Source organism: Canis lupus, chromosome 2 (assembly GCF_048164855.1).
Source record: "Canis lupus baileyi chromosome 2, mCanLup2.hap1, whole genome shotgun sequence".
Classification (NCBI taxonomy): domain Eukaryota; kingdom Metazoa; phylum Chordata; class Mammalia; order Carnivora; family Canidae; genus Canis; species Canis lupus.
This window is the reverse complement of record NC_132839.1, coordinates 89576938-89595179: the sequence shown is the minus strand read 5'-3', so window position 1 is coordinate 89595179 and position 18242 is coordinate 89576938. Positions and strand designations below refer to the sequence as shown.

The 18242-nt window shown below is 39.5% G+C and overlaps 1 protein-coding gene across 3 annotated transcripts in view; it reads right to left on the bottom strand.

Annotated features, from left to right (window-relative positions):
• The window catches only part of KCNIP4 (potassium voltage-gated channel interacting protein 4), a 1119488-nt gene that overhangs the window by 823264 nt on the left and 277982 nt on the right, over window positions 1–18242 (bottom strand). The gene's annotated exons all lie outside the window — the stretch shown is intronic.

Genomic DNA, 18242 nt, shown 5'->3' with positions numbered 1-18242 from the left:
CATCAAATATTTTAAAATTATATCTCAAAACTCTAGAGTTCCTCTTCATTAACTAGACAACATGTTAAATGAGGAAACATCAACCTAACAAGAATACTGAAAAACTGCAAATAAAACTTCTTCTCGTTTCAAAGATAATATAACTGAATTTTAGAAAATTTTATAACAAATTTCAAATTAAAAATACTTTAGGGGATCCCTGGGTGGCACAGCGGTTTGGCGCCTGCCTTTGGCCCAGGGCGCGATCCTGGAGACCCGGGATCGAATCCCATGTCGGGCTCCCGGTGCATGGAGCCTGCTTCTCCCTCTGCCTATGTCTCTGCCTCTCTCTCTCTCTCTCTCTCTCTCTCTCACTGTGTGCTTATCATAAATAAATAAAAAAAAAATTAAAAAAAAAAAAAAGCACTGATGTTTAAAAAAAAAAAAAAAAATACTTTAAAATATTATCTACCCCAGGGGTGCCTGGGTGGCTCAGTAGGTTGAGCTCCTGACTCTTGATTTTGGCTCAGATCATGATTTCAGGTTCTTAAGATCAAGCCCCCTGTCCGGGCCCACGCTCAGCAGGGAGTCTGCTTGGGACTCTGTTCTTTCCATCTGCCTCTACTCCACCCCCTACCCCTGCTCATGCACATGCCTGTGCTCTCCTGCTCTCTCCCTCAAAAGAGATAAAATAAGATATACCCCTTTGTGCACAGATGAGAAAATACCAGTCTCATTCTTTAGTTTGTGGATTTTCTGAGAGTTAAACAGTATCTTATTCAATTGGGGAATTTTGTCACTTGCTAAGCATGACTGTTCCAATAGCAGATTTTGAACCTGGGGGAATAACCACGAGATGGGTTCCAGGACCTTGCAGCCACTGTGAGACAGAATTGCATTCATCATCTGACCTCCATGAGCTCCTACTCTGGTAGACCACAGTGACATTTTGGGCCTCCCAGAATTAGTGGCACTTCACAGCCAGTGTCCAATAATCCCTTAAAGCTCTGAATATTTCTTTTCTTCTAGTGCACAGTCAACCTGGTAAAAGGCCATAGGTCACTTTAAGAAAGGATAGGAAAAGATTAACAGAAGGTATTTTTGGTAACATGGCAGGGTCCTTTCTCAAGGGGCCCTGGCCTCTTGCCTTCATTCAAGGGGTTCTGAGCACACAAACTGGCTCAGGTCTGTGGCTGGATTGAAGAAACACAACTCTCTGTTTTTAGGGTTCAAGATAGACTTTTGTTCACTTGACCCAGAAATCTTTTACTTAGATCAAGTAAGAATTTAGTAGGCTACCCATATTTTAACTTTGAGAAACTCCACAATCAACGAGCCAATGCCAGAGGTCTCTGTGAGTCAGACTACTCTATTGTGATTGCAGCTTTGACTCTGCTTTCCGTTACAGTGACCACGCCCACCCTCCCTGGGCAACCGAGTGCCACCACTTTGCTCTTGCCACCCCGGGATCCAATTACCCCCACTGCATTTTGGTTTCCCAATTCAGTGACAGCAGTTCCCATTGCATTGTCTGGACTACAGACAAAAGTGATCAGAAAGCCCGTCAAGGTTGCTGGTGTCTGTCTCACAAATTTCTCTGTCAAAGTCACGGTGAAAGGTGTGTCCTCTGGAACCTCCTAAGGTGGGTGAACAGATCTTGAATGACAAACCCATTATAATAAATCAAGCTTCCAAAACCTCTGAACGCCTTCTGTTATTTACCAGAGCAGCTCTAGTATTTTAAGTTAATTTACTATGGGCCACCTTTTGGTCCACATTTTAACCAACCAATCAACCGAACTATTACGGCCCTTTCTAATTTCCTGAGCCATAACTGTGAATCTAGAATCTCTGTCCAGTAGGCCTCTGGATTCTGGGTGTGCTACTCTGGCCCATTTACTAAATGATCCCAAAGTTGCTAGTTTTGAGTGGGGGCCCAGAAAAAAAGAAGGTTCTTTCACAGATTCAGGCTTCCATACCAGCTGCTCTTCCATTTGGGCCATAGGACACAGTAGATTCAATGATGTTTGAAGTATCAGTGGCAGACAGGGATGCTGTTTGGAGTTCTTGGCAGGCCCTATCGGTAAACTGCAACACAGGCTCTTAGGATTTTGGATCAAAGCCCTACTATTCTTTTCAGATAATTACTCTCTTCTTTCGATAAACAGTTTTTGGCTTCCTCCTGGGTCTCAGTAGAGACTCCGTGCTTATCCATGGACCACCAAGTTACCACCAAGTGATTCCTGAGCTACCTATCTTGATGTGAATATTATCTGAGTCAATAATAACCAAAAAATTGAGCCACAAGTTGCTCATGTGCAGCAGCATGCGATCGTTAAATAAAAATGGTGTATGCGTGATCAGGTTTGGGCAGGCCCTGAAGGTACAAGTAAGTTATGTGATTAAGTGACCCACATGCCCACAGTCCCCATGCCGGCTATACTATCTTCTCTCTTTCAGCCTTCACATATGACCTTCACAGGAGTCTTATGCTCAGTTGACAGAGAAAATGTAGGCTTGGTTTACAAGTGATTCCACACAGTATGTAGGATCAGCTAAAAGTAGACAGCTGCAGTACTACAACCCTTCGGGGGACATCCCTGAATAACGGTGGTGAGAGAAACCTTTCTAACAAGCAGAACTTGGAGCAGTGTACCTGGTTGTGCATTTTGCTTGGAAGAAGCAATGGCCAGATGTTCAACTATATACTGATTCATGGTTTGTGACTAATGACTTGGCTAGATGATCAGGGACTCGAAAGGAACATGATTAGAACACTGATGACAAGAGTCAGGGGATGAGGTATGTGGATAGGTCTCTGTGAGTGGGTAAAAATATGTGAAGATATTATGCCCCATGTGAATCCTAATCAAAGAGTGACCTTGACAGGATGATTTTAATGATCAAATGGATGGGATGACCATTCTGTGGACACCGGTCATAATCTTCCCATTGAACCCTAGCAGGGCCCACAGGATTCATGAACAAAGTGACCAAGTGGACAGGGATGAAGGTAACTGGATGTTACTCTATGATAATACAGCCTTTGCAAGGCTGTAGCAACATGTACCCCATTCACAAGGCCTATCTTGCTATGGCCACTGCTATATGCTTAATCGGCCAGCAGCAGAGATCAACACCAAGTCCCCAGTTTGGCACCATTCCCTGAACTGATCAGACAGTTACCTGAAGGCAGATTGATTATATTGGATGACTTCCATCACAAAAACAGCATTTTCTTATTATCAGAATAGACAGCTCTGGCTAGGGTTTGCCTCCCCTGCATAAGATACTTCTGACAAAACTACCCTCCATGGACTTACGGAATGCCTTTTCCATCACCATGGTATTCCACACAGCACTATTTCTCACCAAATGATCCACTTCACAGCGAATGAAATATGGCAGTGGGGCCATGGTCATGGAATTCACTGGTGTTAACTATGTTTCCCACCATCCAATTACACACAGACATTTTTAAAATAAATACACTCTAGTACTGTAAATGTGTCTTCTCTTCCTTACGATTTTCTTAATAACATTTTTTTCTCTAGCTTACTTTATCGTAAGAATACAGTATATAGTATATATATAATGTATAGAATATGTGTTAATCAACTCTTTATATCATGAGTTAAGCTTCTGGTCAACAGTAGACTATTAGCAAAGTTTCTTTTTTTTTAATTTGAATTCCAGTAGAGTTAAAATATAGTGTTATATTAGTTTCAGGTGCACAATAGAGTGATTCAGTAATTCTCTACATTACTCAGTGCCCATTATAAGTGTACTCTTCATCACCCTCACCTATTTTACCCATCCTCCCTACCCACCTCACCTCTGGTATCCATCAGTTTGTTTTCTATAGTTAAGAGTTTGTTTTTTGTGTTGTCTTTTTTATCCTTTGTCCATTTGTTTTTTTTCTTAAATTCTACCTATGTGATACACAGTGGAATATTAGCCATAAAAACAAATAAAATCTTGTCATTTGCAACTACATGGATAGATCTAGAGGGTATAATGCTAAGTGAAATAAGTCAGAGAAAGACAAATACCATATGGTTTCACTCATAGATGGAATTTAAGTAGTTTATTTTTTGGGAGACTCATGAATTTTATGTTGATTTTCAAATGTAAAGGGTTGGGTGCCCCAATCCCATATTCTTCAAGGGCCAACTGTGTATCAGAAAAGAGACTTCTAAACTGTCTCTTGGTCACCACAGGGATTCTTCCCCCCCCCTTTTTTTTTAATCACACAAAATTGAGACACCTGGGTGGCTCAGCAGTTGAGCATCTGCCTTTGGCTCAGGGCATGATCTCAAGATCTGGGATTGAGTCCCATATCAGGCTCCCCACATGGAGCCTGTTTCTCCCTCTGCCTATGTCTCTGCGTCTCTCTGTATGTCTTTCATGAATAAATAAATAAAATCTTAAAAAATAAAATCACATAAAATCTTGGAAGTATTATTAAATGCTGCAATCTTTCCATTTCCAGCATCTCCATGAACGGAATGGGAACATATGCAATGCAATTACTACCTACAGAGATCCAAGGGCACTTTAGATTCCAGAACAGCAAATATATAAGCAGAATAAACTTCCACCTGATAAATAGTAAGTCAAATCTAATATTACTTCTAGAGAGAACGGGTTGGAGAGTTCTAATGGGACAAATGTATAGAATTCTTGTCCAACCCATGCTATATCAAAGTGCTATGAACTAAATGCTGAAAGACCTAGATTGAGAGAGGAGGCACAGCTTGGTTTAGTAAGCAGGGAAGCATACTGGGAGGAATGAGGCCTGGATGTAAGCCCGGTCTGAATTGCAGATAATTTTATGACCTTGACGATAAGACTTCCCATTTCTGAACTCTGATTTTCTCATCCGAAGGCTGAGGAAGTTATATAGCAGGTAAAATCAAGAGACACTAAAAGTGTACATCCACATTCAAAGGTACCCTGATCCCGACACTGTTTTTGCCTTGTGATTATTGTAGTGAGGCCAAGGTTACTGCAGGCACTTCCGTGTCCTCTGAAAGCCTAGGTTAATCTTACTAATTCTCTCACAGTTGTCCTGGCAGATTTAGTAATCTACCTGGGTTTTGTTTTTCAGCTTTCTTTCATTCTGGTCATTGAAATGGAACCATAACTTTAGTTGTAGAAGACTTTATTTTGATTTTTGAACTCTGTGATTTATTATGGTTTCTTAAAACACCTTAAAATCCAGAAATATAAATACTATGATCATAAAGAAATTGGTCTAGTCAATTAATTTCGCTAAGCACCTTAATTTATAATCATTTATTAATAGTTTCCTGAGACTGTCAGAATATTTTAGTTGAATATTAAAATTAACTAGAATCCCAGAGCGGTTTCTTACTGGATATTACTCTATGATAAATACTGTATTATCTTCTTCACTCACAAAACAACCCTTAAAGTCATAATAATTAGTAGTTATGAACTATTTTATCTTTTTACATAACAAGCACACATGTGATGTTTCCTATAAGCCATGAAATGTTTTAAATATATTAAACACAATAATTCATTTAATCCTCAAGACAGCCCCATGAGGTTGTACTATTGACTTAATTTGGTGGATATGTAAACTGAGACAGGCAAGTTAAATAAATTGCCAAAGGTACATCTTAATAAACAGTAGAACTGAAATTCAAACCAGAATCCAGTTCCGTAGTCTATGTCTCTAACCACTGTTAAGTGGTTAGAACAGTTTCCTTAATAGGTATACGTAGCTATTATCCTTATTTAAAAAATGATCAATTTTGACCTTCAAATTCAATGCCAAAGTCACATAGACTCTAAAAAGTAGAAGTCAAACTCACACCCAGAGCAGTCTGGCAACAAAGTCTGTAATTTTTACTACCGTGCAACATTACCTTCCATCCTAAAGGCAAAAAACAAATAACAACCAAAAAAAAAAAAACAAAACAAAAAAACAAAAAACAAAAACAAACAAACAAACAAAAACAACAACAAAAAAAACCCTAAACTAAAGCCCTAACAGGTTGATGAAGCTACTAAGACAACTGGAAAAATACCTGATGGTGTTAAAACACTTAATGAAAAGAGAATCTCTAGTATCTGAGACACTAGCACACTCTGCTTTTGTTACAAAAACCCTGAAATGCCAATGTGTCCACAGAAGGTTGGTTAGGATCAAGATGAAGCCCAGCAGCTCTCCCCAGTTGGGATCGGCAGACCTATTCTGGCCATGCTCTGATATGGGACAGTTTGTATTCTGAGAGCTCCTATCTGCATTTTACCCCGTGCTATTCTTAATTCCTGACTGAAGGAATTGAGGTGTTAGACGATCACATCCGATAATCTGACCACACATTTTGCATTAAAACACTTCTGTCTTTGCTGTCTATGTCCACACCACTTCAGATGTCCTTTCTTATCTGTTGCAATAGCATCCAGTCATTTGCCATATGCCAAATCTCATTCCATGAAACTTTTTCCCATTTCTAGAGTCAAATAATCTCTTTTTTGAATTTTAACAAGCAGTTTTCTCATGACTAGGTTTATCACCCCGATCTGTTGTTGGTCTTCATTTCTCCATCAAGATGGTAATCTCTTACAGAGAGATTACATTAGAATCCCCTCCAGGGACTTGCACATAGCAGACCCTAAGGACACAGTGGACTCTACATGACTGCCCATCCTGAACTGAATTCCAATTTGACTGAGTTGCCAGTGGAGCTCTCACTTCCCAGAATAGCACCTTGCCCAATCAAATGTACTTCTTCCTGTCTTCCTAAATGTGCTCCCCTACACCAGCTAAGCCCAATTCCTCTCTGGTCCCTTCCATCTCATTTTTTTAAATTTTTTTTTTTATTTATGATAGTCACAGATTGAGAGAGAGAGAGAGAGGCAGAGACATAGGCAGAGGGAGAAGCAGGCTCCATGCACCAGGAGCCCGACGTGGGATTCGATCCTGGGTCTCCAGGATCGTGCCCTGGGCCAAAGGCAGGCGCTAAACGGCTGCGCCACCCAGGGATCCCCGTCCATCTCATTAATGACCTGGCGTTGTTGTCCTGGTTAGCGTAAGAAAAAAGAAGAAGAGGCATACAGTGCAATTACTAGAGATATTAAATCCCTATATTGAATTATGGTGGTAATAATCTCTAAATATAAATTTAGATTAGTGATCTGATGTTCTTTTCTAAAATTTTTTAATGAAATGAGTAGTTCTAAAACATTGTTGTAACATCTTCAATTCTACAGCCATTGAAGCACCCAGGTATGCAACCCTGTGCCCCATAACACAGTAAACTCAAGAGCGTGGGACACACATGGCAATGTGATATGTGACGTGCTCCCCAGCACCCCGCTATGGTAGCCCTCACTCTCTTTATACCGTACTCCCTCTGGCACTGTATACGATGTTATTTAACACATGTCATGGATTAAAACTATGATAAATCCATCACCATTCTATTACCCACTGCATTAACCATGAACAACTTTATTCTCTCACTGAATAGCAAACTGAAGAATCATTCTTCAGAAGGCACAGTCTCACATGACAAGATAAAGGTCAGATTTGCAATTTAATTTCCTCAGATTCCTTTTTTTCCCATTCCTATTTCCTCAGAATCAAAAGATCTAGGAAGTTTTCAAGGAAAACAAGGCAAAACAAAAGTTAATTTGAAGATGCCCCTGAATTGCAAATTATATTCTAAAACAAAAATTTCACTTTATTTTTTAGATTTATTTACTTATTTTATATAGAGAGAGAGAACAGGGGGAGGGGCAGAGGGAAAGAATCTCAGACAGATTCTCCACTGAGCACAGAGCCTGACATGGGGCTTAGTCTCACAATCCCAAAATCGTACCTGAGATGAAATCAAAGAGTTAGTCACTTAGCTGACTGAGCCACCCAGCTGCTCCAAATTTCACTTTTAAAAAAATATACATTTAATACTAACTCTTTCAATCTCATTCTCTTTAAGTTACTATTTATCTTAAATCTTAGTTACTTACATCTTAGTCATATTGCCATATTTGTTAATCTTATCAGAAAATGTAATATACACATACACATATGTACATTTTTTTTAATTTATTTTTTATTGGTGTTCAATTTACTAACATACAGAATAACCCCCAGTGCCCGTCACCCATTCACTCGCACCCCCCGCCCTCCTCCCCTTCTACCACCCCTAGTTCGTTTCCCAGAGTTAGCAGTCTTTACGTTCTGTCTCCCTTTCTGATATTTCCCACACATTTCTTCCCCCTTCCCTTATATTCCCTTTCACTATTATTTATATTCCCCAAATGAATGAGAACATATAATGTTTGTCCTTCTCCGACTGGCTTACTTCACTCAGAATGATAGGACATAATATACATAAATGTTTCCAGAATTCTCCAGGGAAATTGCTCTTTTAATATTTATTTCCAAAAATAAGATTATATATATATAATTACTATGTCATATATATAACAGAAAAGAAAGATCATACAAAGAGTATATTAGTACTTTAACTGCATGCAGAATGCTAATTTTTTACTATCTTTTTTATAGTCATGTGAGTGATAAGTAGACAGTATGTAGAATTATCATATTGAAGACAGAATTTAATAGAAATTTACATTAAGGGCACCTGGGTGGCTCAGTGGTTGAGCATCAGCCTTTGGCTCAGGTTGTGATCTTGGGGTCCTGATCGAGTCCCACATCAGGCTCCCCGCAGGGAGCCTGCTTCTCCTTCTGCCTGTGTCTCTGCCTCTCTCTGTGTCTCTCATAAATAAGTAAAATTAAAAAAAAAAAAGAAATTTGCATCAATATAAATATGCTAAGTGCCTACAATTATTCAATATATTATACTACATACTGTCTCTAGAGGTGAGAAACAAATATAGATATATATTTGCATTTTTTCTCTTATCCTGATCCAAATATGAGAGCAATATGATTGTTTATGGAGGGTGGATGGGTAAGTTTGGTACCTACCATGGACCTTTACTCTCTGCTTATCTTCTACCATAATCCTTATTTTATTTTATTTCTCCAAAAGATCTAGTCTTATAGATAATTCTTAAGAAGTGGACAGCTGGCTAAAATACTCACCAAGAGAGGAAAATGGGAGTTCACAGTGCACATCACAGAAAAGAACAAATAGTCAAATTCCTCTTTGAGATTTCACTTCCAGTGCTGAGTATCCCATGTTTTCCTGCCAACTATTCATCTCTCCTCCCTCTTCTTCCACATAGGGTATAGACTAAAAGTGTTTTGCTCAACATTCAGCCAAGCCCCAGGTTTGTGTATCCCACTCATTTTTTTTATGTATCATGTGCCACCAATTATTATGCACGATAATTTAAATATGCAAAAGAGTGGTAAGATCTTGTATGAATCTGCTACATTTCAGAGAGCTAAGATTCTGAAATTGTGTGGAGCTCTTAAGAAACTCTGTAATAGATCTTCAACTTTGTTTTACTAACTTATTTTATCTAAATTCAATTAGTTAACCTATAGGGTATCATTCGTTTCAGATATAGATTTCAATAATTCATCAGTTGTGTATAACACCCAGGGCTCAACACAGATGCCCTCCTTGATGCCCATTACTCAGTTATTCAATCCCTCACCATCCCCCCTCCCATATCCCTAGGTTTGTTTCCTATAGTTAAGAGTCTCTTATGGTTTGTCTCCCTCCCAAAGTAAGATTTTGTCTTACTTTATTTTTCCCTCCCTTCACCTATGATCCTCTGTTTTGTTTCTTAAATTCCACATATGAGAGAAACCATACAATAATTCTCTGACTGCTTTATTTCACTCAGCATGATACCCCTAGTTCCATCCACATTGATGTAAATGGTAAAACTACATCCTTTTTGATGGTTGAGTAATATGCCAGTGTGTGTGTGTGTGTGTGTGTATGTGTGTGTATGTGTGTGTGTGTACTATATCTCCTTTATCCATTCATCTGTTGAAGGACATCTGGTCCATCATATGGTCCTGATGGAAACCATAGCTCTTTCCATGGTTTGGTTATTGTGGACATTGTTGCTATAAACATTGGGATGCAGGTGCTCCTGTGGATCACAACATTTGTATCCTTTGGGTAGATCCCTAGTAGTGCAATTGCTGAGTCATAAGGTAGTTCTATTTTTAACTTCTTGAGGAACCTCCACACTGCTTTCCAGAGTGGCTGCACCAGCTTGCATTCCCACCAATAGTGCAAGAGGGCTCCCCCTTCTTCACATTTTCATCAACATTTGCTGTTTCTTGTCTTGTTAACTTTAGACATTCTGACTGGTGTGAGGTGCTATCCCATTGTAGGTGTTGATTTATATTTCTCTGATACCAAGTGATATGGAGCATTTTTTCATATGTCTGTTGTCCTCAATATTTATACCTTATGGGAGGTGCAGTATAACACAGATGGTTATACCTTGCCTGAAGTGGATAGGATTAGCAGACACACCTCCCATATTCCCAGGTTCTGAAACACACAGAGACATTCACCCAGTGGTTCACATCAATTTCAAACATGAAGAGTAGCAATTAGAGACAAATTCATTGACACTACAAATTGGTTGAAAAGCTGTCAACACCTTGCTTGACCTATAGACCATTTCAAAAGGAAGTCATTGGGTGTTATTCTATATGTTGGCAAATTGAACACCAATAAAAAATAAATTTATTTAAAAAAATTAAAAATAAATAAATAAATGAATAAATAAATAAATAAATAAATATAAAAAATAAAAATAAAATAAAAAAAGGAAGTCATGGTAATCATGCATTGTCCTAACTGAGCAGTAGCAAAGTAAGCCCATCTAGAAATGGGAAATTGCATACATACCACATTTATTTTCCAGGCACATCACAGTAAGTCAAATATTTATTCATTAGGTTATGCTGTGATTTTAAATTCCCTTGTGTTTCTTCAATGACATATACTTCCTTCCTCCTGATTAAACACTTTATGGAATGCTACTTTCATTGTAATTAATATACTCTAGCTTTTGTTCAGTATTGACTTGATAATGGTTTAACATTCTCAATCAATTTCAATGCAAGATAAAGAATAGAAGGTTGAAGCCTCCCTCCTGCCCCTCCTGGCTGTATGTCTTACACTTAAGACTGAAGCACTTTAGCTTGTAGGTGATCAGTTCTCTAACTCACATTTATTTTTGAATGGCCATTGGGTATATTGGGCAAATAATTGTCAACAGGTCTGTGAATGACCTGGAGGAAAAGCATTAGAAAAGAAAGATCATACAAAGGATATTAGTACCTTAGCCACATGCACGGTGCTAATTTTTTACTATCTTTTTTATAGTTATGTGAGTGATAAGTAGGTAGTATGTACAACTGTCATATTGGAGCCAAAATTTAATAGAAATTTACACTCAACATAAATATGCTAAGTGCCTACAAGCATTCAGCCTATTATACTATGTACTGAGAACATGAGGAAGAGATGAAAATCAGAAAGAAATATCACAAAGTGTGACAACTGCAATATAATATATGTTCAAAGTAGTATCTGTCTTGTGAGGTAAAAGAATCATGGAAAGAATGAAATGTCATATAAGCTAGTTTCCCTACATCCAAGATGTTTTCAATCATATGTTACAGGACTGTTTCCTTATCAATAACGCAAAAGGGAATCCCCACACTGTTTGGGCCTTAACAATTCCTTCCCAGGCTAAGATTTTATGATTACTTATCAACTATTTTTGTGGTCACAGGACCTTGTGGAAATGCCTCTGTTTTTCTGCAGGTAAGATAAAGATAGTCCTTCTTACTTGTACCCTTGTAATGTGACATTTTTCTTCAACTGCACTTTGTGAAATTTTTTTATACCACTCTGAACTAGAGTGTTGAATCAATTGTGGGAATGTGCTGAATGTCCATCTATAAAGGGAAACAAGATTAACGACCTCTAAATGTGAATGGGCACAAGCAATTTACAAGAGTGAGTGAGGGTCATATTTTATCCCAGGCAGGTGCCTTATTCCAACTTTGAAAACAGGAAAAATGCACACAATCACAAATCTTCAGCCTTTCTATCCTCATGCAAGACCACTGTGTGTTCAGGATGAATGATGCCTACTATGTTTTAATCTTGAACTCAATCTTCATATGTTAATGAAGACCAAAAAAGAATGCTAAAGTACTCCATGAATCAGAAACCAACAGAAAAAGCATTTTCCTTCTGAACCCACACCACAGGGTCTCTACTTCACTCAGCAAGAAAAGGGGCATCAAATTGTATTGCTCGCTATGCAGAAAACCCTTAAGGGCATGGTCTACTCATTTTGCATTTTCCTGAATTTTCTTTCACCTTAGACTTTGTCCTTGTTCCACTGAACTGTGACTTCTAATCAGTGCATCATATGGTGTTTATTTTTGTCTTTTTGGTACTCCTAGTAGGGGGTGTTAGAAGGTATGTGAATGGGAAGATGCTGGTAAAATCCTTCTAGAACACATCATAAGGTAACAAAAGAACCCACACTTATTCCTATGATATTGGGTCCCCCTATTCCTCACCTTGGTGATAATGACCCCTAGGATAGATTGGGCAAAACCCATTCTAGGACCAACTAAATGACCTGTGTGAGTTTACATATGCACATTTGAGGTCAAGGAAGAAGAGTTAGATATTTGGAATCAAAGTCAAGGTGTATTAGCCATCTATCGATGCATAACAAATTCTCTAAAACTTAGTAGCTTAAGACAGCATTGATTTATTATCTTGGTTTCCATTGGTCAGGGGTTCAGAGACAGAATAACTGTGTTCTCTGCAGATAGTCTCATCAGGCCAAAATTACAGTACCAGCCAGGCTCTCTTCTTATCTGGAGTTTAGGGTCCTTTTGCCACTCATGTGGTTGTAAGGAAACTTAATTCCTCGCCGTTTTAAGGCTGAGGTCTCTATTCCTTTGCTGGTTGTTAGCATGGGGCCACTCTCAGCAGCTGGAGGCCATCCATGGTTCCTTCTCATGTGCCCCCTCCTCTACCCTCAAATCTACTATGGAGACTCTCCCTTTTGTTAAATCCTTTTCTCATTGTGAACCTCTGTTGCTAGGAAGAACCTTGTCCTTTTAAGGGTTGGCCTGATTGTCATGCCTACTGAGCAAAATCTCCTTTCTTAAAGTTAACTGTGCCAGATAACAAAACCTAATTATGGGAGTGATATTGTGATATTACATCATCATCACAGATCCCTCTCACGGTCAATGGGAGGATGTTATACAGGGTGTGGGTCTTTGGGGGATCATCTTAGAATTCTGTCTACCACGTAAGGTATTGAGGACAATATAATGAAACCAAAGCCTGAGCCAAGACATGTAAGCTATTATCTCCAGGATGGCTGTCCAGAAAAGGCAGCAAGAGGGCATGTCTGGAAAGAGAGAGCAATGATGAATAAATCTTAGTTAAGTTTAGGGGTTAAAATGGGATATTTTGATAAAGGAATGGCATAGTGAAACATACTTTATTTTATAATATTAAGAGAAATATGAATATTTGTAACTTCCCATTCCCTAACTGAAAAGATTCTAGGACAGTGTCCTTCTGTGCTATTGGGTAACCAAGCTAAAGCCTGCCAATTCTGGGTAAGGCAACTTACAAAATACGATGAATGCTGAATGAGTTAAAGGTTCTACACCATTGGCAACATCCAGAGAAAGTTCTGGAGATTTAAGAAAACAACAGCCAAACAAATAGCCAGAAGAAGCATTCTCAGTATCCTCAGTATTGACTGCAGATGAAGAGAATGCTAGTGGTAGACTGTGTTTGAATTTCACCTCGCTAACTTCCTGGCTATTTGACCTTGGGAAAGTTATCCAACTTCATTTTTGCCTCGCATAGCTTGGTTGTAAATAGGAGGACAGAAGGATATCAGGTTGATGTGATTTTAAATGCCTGTCAGAGCTATATGAAGAAATATCAGCCATTATTATCATCAGGTGTTCATATTCCTCATAATACTACCCAGAACTGAAGTTTGTATATCGTGGCCCTACCACTGATACCTCGAAGTTCCAATGGGTACGCCTCCATCATAGCATTCTGTAGTTATGTGCTTGTCCATCCATCTAATCTTCTGGGTAGCAAATTTTCTTTTCTTTTCCCTTTTTTAAAAATGTTTTTGTATTTTTAAAGTACTTGCTATACCGAACATGGGGCTTAAACTCACAACCGCGAGATCAAGTCACATGTTCTACTGATTGAGCCAGCCACGTGCCCCAGGGTGTAGGTTTCCTCAAGGATAGAGAGTTGTGCCTCTCACTGATCTATAAATCAACAGACCTGTGGTAGATACCTTATACCTATGCATTGCTTGAGTATCCTATATGCATAAGCGGTAAATCGCTTCTGCAGTATGGGTTTTCAGTTATGGTAGACACTGCCAGCCACCTGATTTACATTTATGCTTCTTACTAACTGAATAGAGATTTTGTTTGAAGGAGCAGTATGCAAGGCTCAACGATCCACAGTCCCTTGTGGTACAGTCCTGTCCAAAAGACAAAGGGGGACACAGCTGGTACTTTCCTGACGGGAATGAGGATATGAGTTAGGAGGTGGAGCAGCCATTCTGTGACTTTGAGGCATAACACTAAGAATAGCAGTGTGGAAAGACATAAAAAATCTGGGATATTAAGGACATGAGCATCACTGTGTAATACTTGACAGGGCACCTCTGACCTCCTGATATGTGAGGAAAATAAATGCCTATCTGATTAAGCTACAACAGTCAGATTTCTGTTAAATCCAGCCAGGTACATGTTTAACTGATACATCAGTTTATTGAGCACTGAAGGCCAAAGATCACCCAAAAGCTTGCAGAATACAGTTAATCCATATTAATGCCATCCCTCTGCCACTTGATGATACGTAATTGGATATAGCGTCACTGTACAAATAACTTAAGGGGGTGAGAGGAAGCACACAAGGAGAATAATGCTGAAGGATGTGCTTAAGCATAACTTCGAGCAACGTGGAGCAATCACCCATTGCTGGGCAACAGAAAGAGGTTTCAACTGAGCATCTCATTTTGCATATGATGCACCATATAATCCAATCAGCCCGCTACGGAAAGGGAGACCACAAACAGAAAAGTGTAAGCACGGCTACAGGCCTCAGCAGAATAAAAGAGAGAGAAATAGTCTATAAAATCATCAAGCATTAGCTTTTTTAGGCGAATACACGCACGAGTGCACACATGCACCTATGTATCGCAGCGTCTACACATGCATTGGGATATACACGTTAGCCTGCTTCTCACTGAAATTCAGAGTATCATTGCTATTAAAAACACAGAACTGGGGCAAAAGGTCTGAGTGGGAATTCCACTTCTGCAGCTTAATAGCTATGTGTTCTCATCTGTGGGCCTCGCTTTTTGCATTTGAAAAATCGTGATAGCAGAATCTATGCACAGGATTATTATCAGGAACCTACGAGTTACTTACTGGGAAGTACCCAGGATAGGGCTCAGCACAGAGTTGGATAATCTTATTTTTCCGATGCTACAGACGTAAATGTGCTCTCGGTTGTGCACGTATAGAATAATGGCTTTAGAGACACATCTCTTTCTATACAGGTAAATGGAAAACCTATTGTGCTGATGAATGCTAGTTTATATGTTGCAAATCCTTAGGAATTTTATAAAGTGCCGGCGGCATCAACTACAACAGCTACCACATATTGAATATTTACTAGGTGCTGGGCTGTACTTAATGCTTTATTCGTATTACCTTGTTGAGTCCTCAGAGCCCCCAAATAATGTAGCATTATTGCAAGTCCCATAAAAAATAGCAACATATAAAAAATAGTGAAAGGGATTATAGGGGAAAAGAGAGAAAATGAGTGGGAAAACTCAGAGAGGGAGACAAAACATGAGAGACTCCTAACCCTGGGAAACGAACAGGGGGTAGCAGAAGGGGAGGTGGGCAGGGGTATGGGGCAGCTGGGTGACAGGCACTGAGGGGGGCACTGGATGGGATGAGCACTGGGTGTTATGCTATATGTGGGCAAATTGAACTCCAATAAAAATATATTTAAAAAATTAGCAACTTGTCCTTGGTAACAAAACAAGTAAATGGAGGAACTCGAATTAGAATCCAAATCCAATTCTCTCAGTCTCCAGAGCTAAATTTTTGTGCTTGATGCTGTTATTTTTACCTTTGCACTATTTATCAACTTAGATGTCATGCCATAACTGAAAAGATAAAAAATATCCACACTTAGGATCCTTGAATAAGTTTCTATTAATACAGGGCAATACACTTGAGCTAATTTCTACAAAGCAGTTCCTTATTTACCATTAATCTCTTTTATTTATGACCTAGAATAGAAATGTTTGGAAAAATCTTAGAACAGAGTATAGCAAGTGTTAAAGTAGAAGACCTCGAATTCTTTGTTCAACCAGATGCTGCATAAACCACTACTTTCTGCCCATTCACATGAGAAATGGTCAATGTATAGGGAAAGGATCCAAAATGAAACTTAATAAACTTCTCCATTATATACATGCCCCCTTCCAAACCCAGCTGCCTCAGAGCATGAGAGTGAGCCACCTTGTTTGCTATCTGCTGAGTATGCTTTTTACTAATTGTCAATTTAATTGCCTTAATCGTGTGCCTAGTGCAAGGGCACTTAGTCAGAAGGATGCAATCTGAAATCCATTACACACTCCACTCCCGATAGTGTGTGTCCTGGGATAGAGCCACATCACCCAAGAGAAAGGGGTGTGTTTTGTTTTTCTGATCAAAAGGAAGGAGTGATTCTTCTAGCAAACACCTTGCATCCATAGCTATGCCAACTTGTCCAACCATCACCCCAAGTACCTGGGGAAACAGGTGGTATCTAGTGGGTCCTAAATAAATGTCTGATTGAAATTTTTTTTAAAAATGGGAAAACTGGACTACAAAAGGAGTAAAGGGAAAATGACTCTTCTCCCGTCTTTTCCTTCCCGCACGTTGCACGGTTCTGGGTTGATGCTACATCCCAGGATGCCCTCACCCATAATATCTCTGCAATGTCATAAAATGAAAGGCCCGGGGCCTAATGTACTATTCCATTCAGAATGCACAAGTAGACGTGTGCCGCATAAGAACAAGATTAGACCCCATGTGGGCTCTCTTTTGCATAATAAAATCCCACATGTTAAAATGCAGATTTATTTTAAGCCCTGGAAGTGCTGACCATATGCCTCAGTGGCTGAGGAGATGGCTACTTAATAGATAATCTGCAATGCAAGCCAAAGAACTAATCATGGCCATCTGATCATTGTGCCCCATCAAAAGCCAGCAATGAGGAGCTAGGGAACAGAGCCAGAGACTGCCGAGGCATCTCATGGGCACGGAGAAAGTCGGAGCTGAAAGGAACAGGAAGATAAGTGAACATCTCCCCCACCCTAACAAAAATAACAACATAACAATGATAATAGTACAGCTTCATTACTGTGGGCTTGCTTTGAAATATCCAATTCGCTATGCTACCCCTGCAATCTTGTGTGTCCCTTCTCACTGGGGAAGTGGATGAGGACACTGATACCTCCGAAGGGCAGGATGTTTTCCAAAATCTGCACCCTAAACTGCCAGGTCTCTACTTTAGGTCTGTTGTCAGTCCAAATTTGTGACCACTATCCTGCAGAACATGGCACATCACAGATGCTCTACACCTATTTGTTGAATAAGCGTAAAGCACATTGAAATCATTTTTTTTTTGTCATTACATGAATTTAACAGATCACAGTGCATAACTTTTAGTCCCAGGCAAGTTTTCTTTAAAATGCATTTATTATTGTCAATAGAACAGTTTTAAAATGTTCTGGGGATTTCTCTGCCATTTCATTAGCTTGGAGGGGTTGCTTCGCCCTTTATTAATGACCTTGAGTTATGAGCCAGCCTGTGTGTCATGGAACTCCTTAGTCTCTGTGTTCATTTGATGGGGAGACTGTAGACAGTGGCTTTCTCTATGACGTGGCTCACACATGGAAATGTGTAGCCTCACAGTAATGGAGGCTGGAAGTCTAAGATCAAGGCATCAGCAGGGTTGCATCCTTCTGAGGGCTGTGAAGGAGAATCTGTCCCAAGCTTCTCCTCTACCTGATGGTGGTTTGCTGGAGATCTTCAGCGTTCCTTGACTTACAGATGCATGACCCCTCTCTCTATGCTCATTTCCACATGGTGCACCTGTCCAGAGGTCCCCTTTCAATCAGGACACCAGTCACATTAGACAAGGGACCCAGCCTACACTAGTAGGACCTCATCTAAGCTA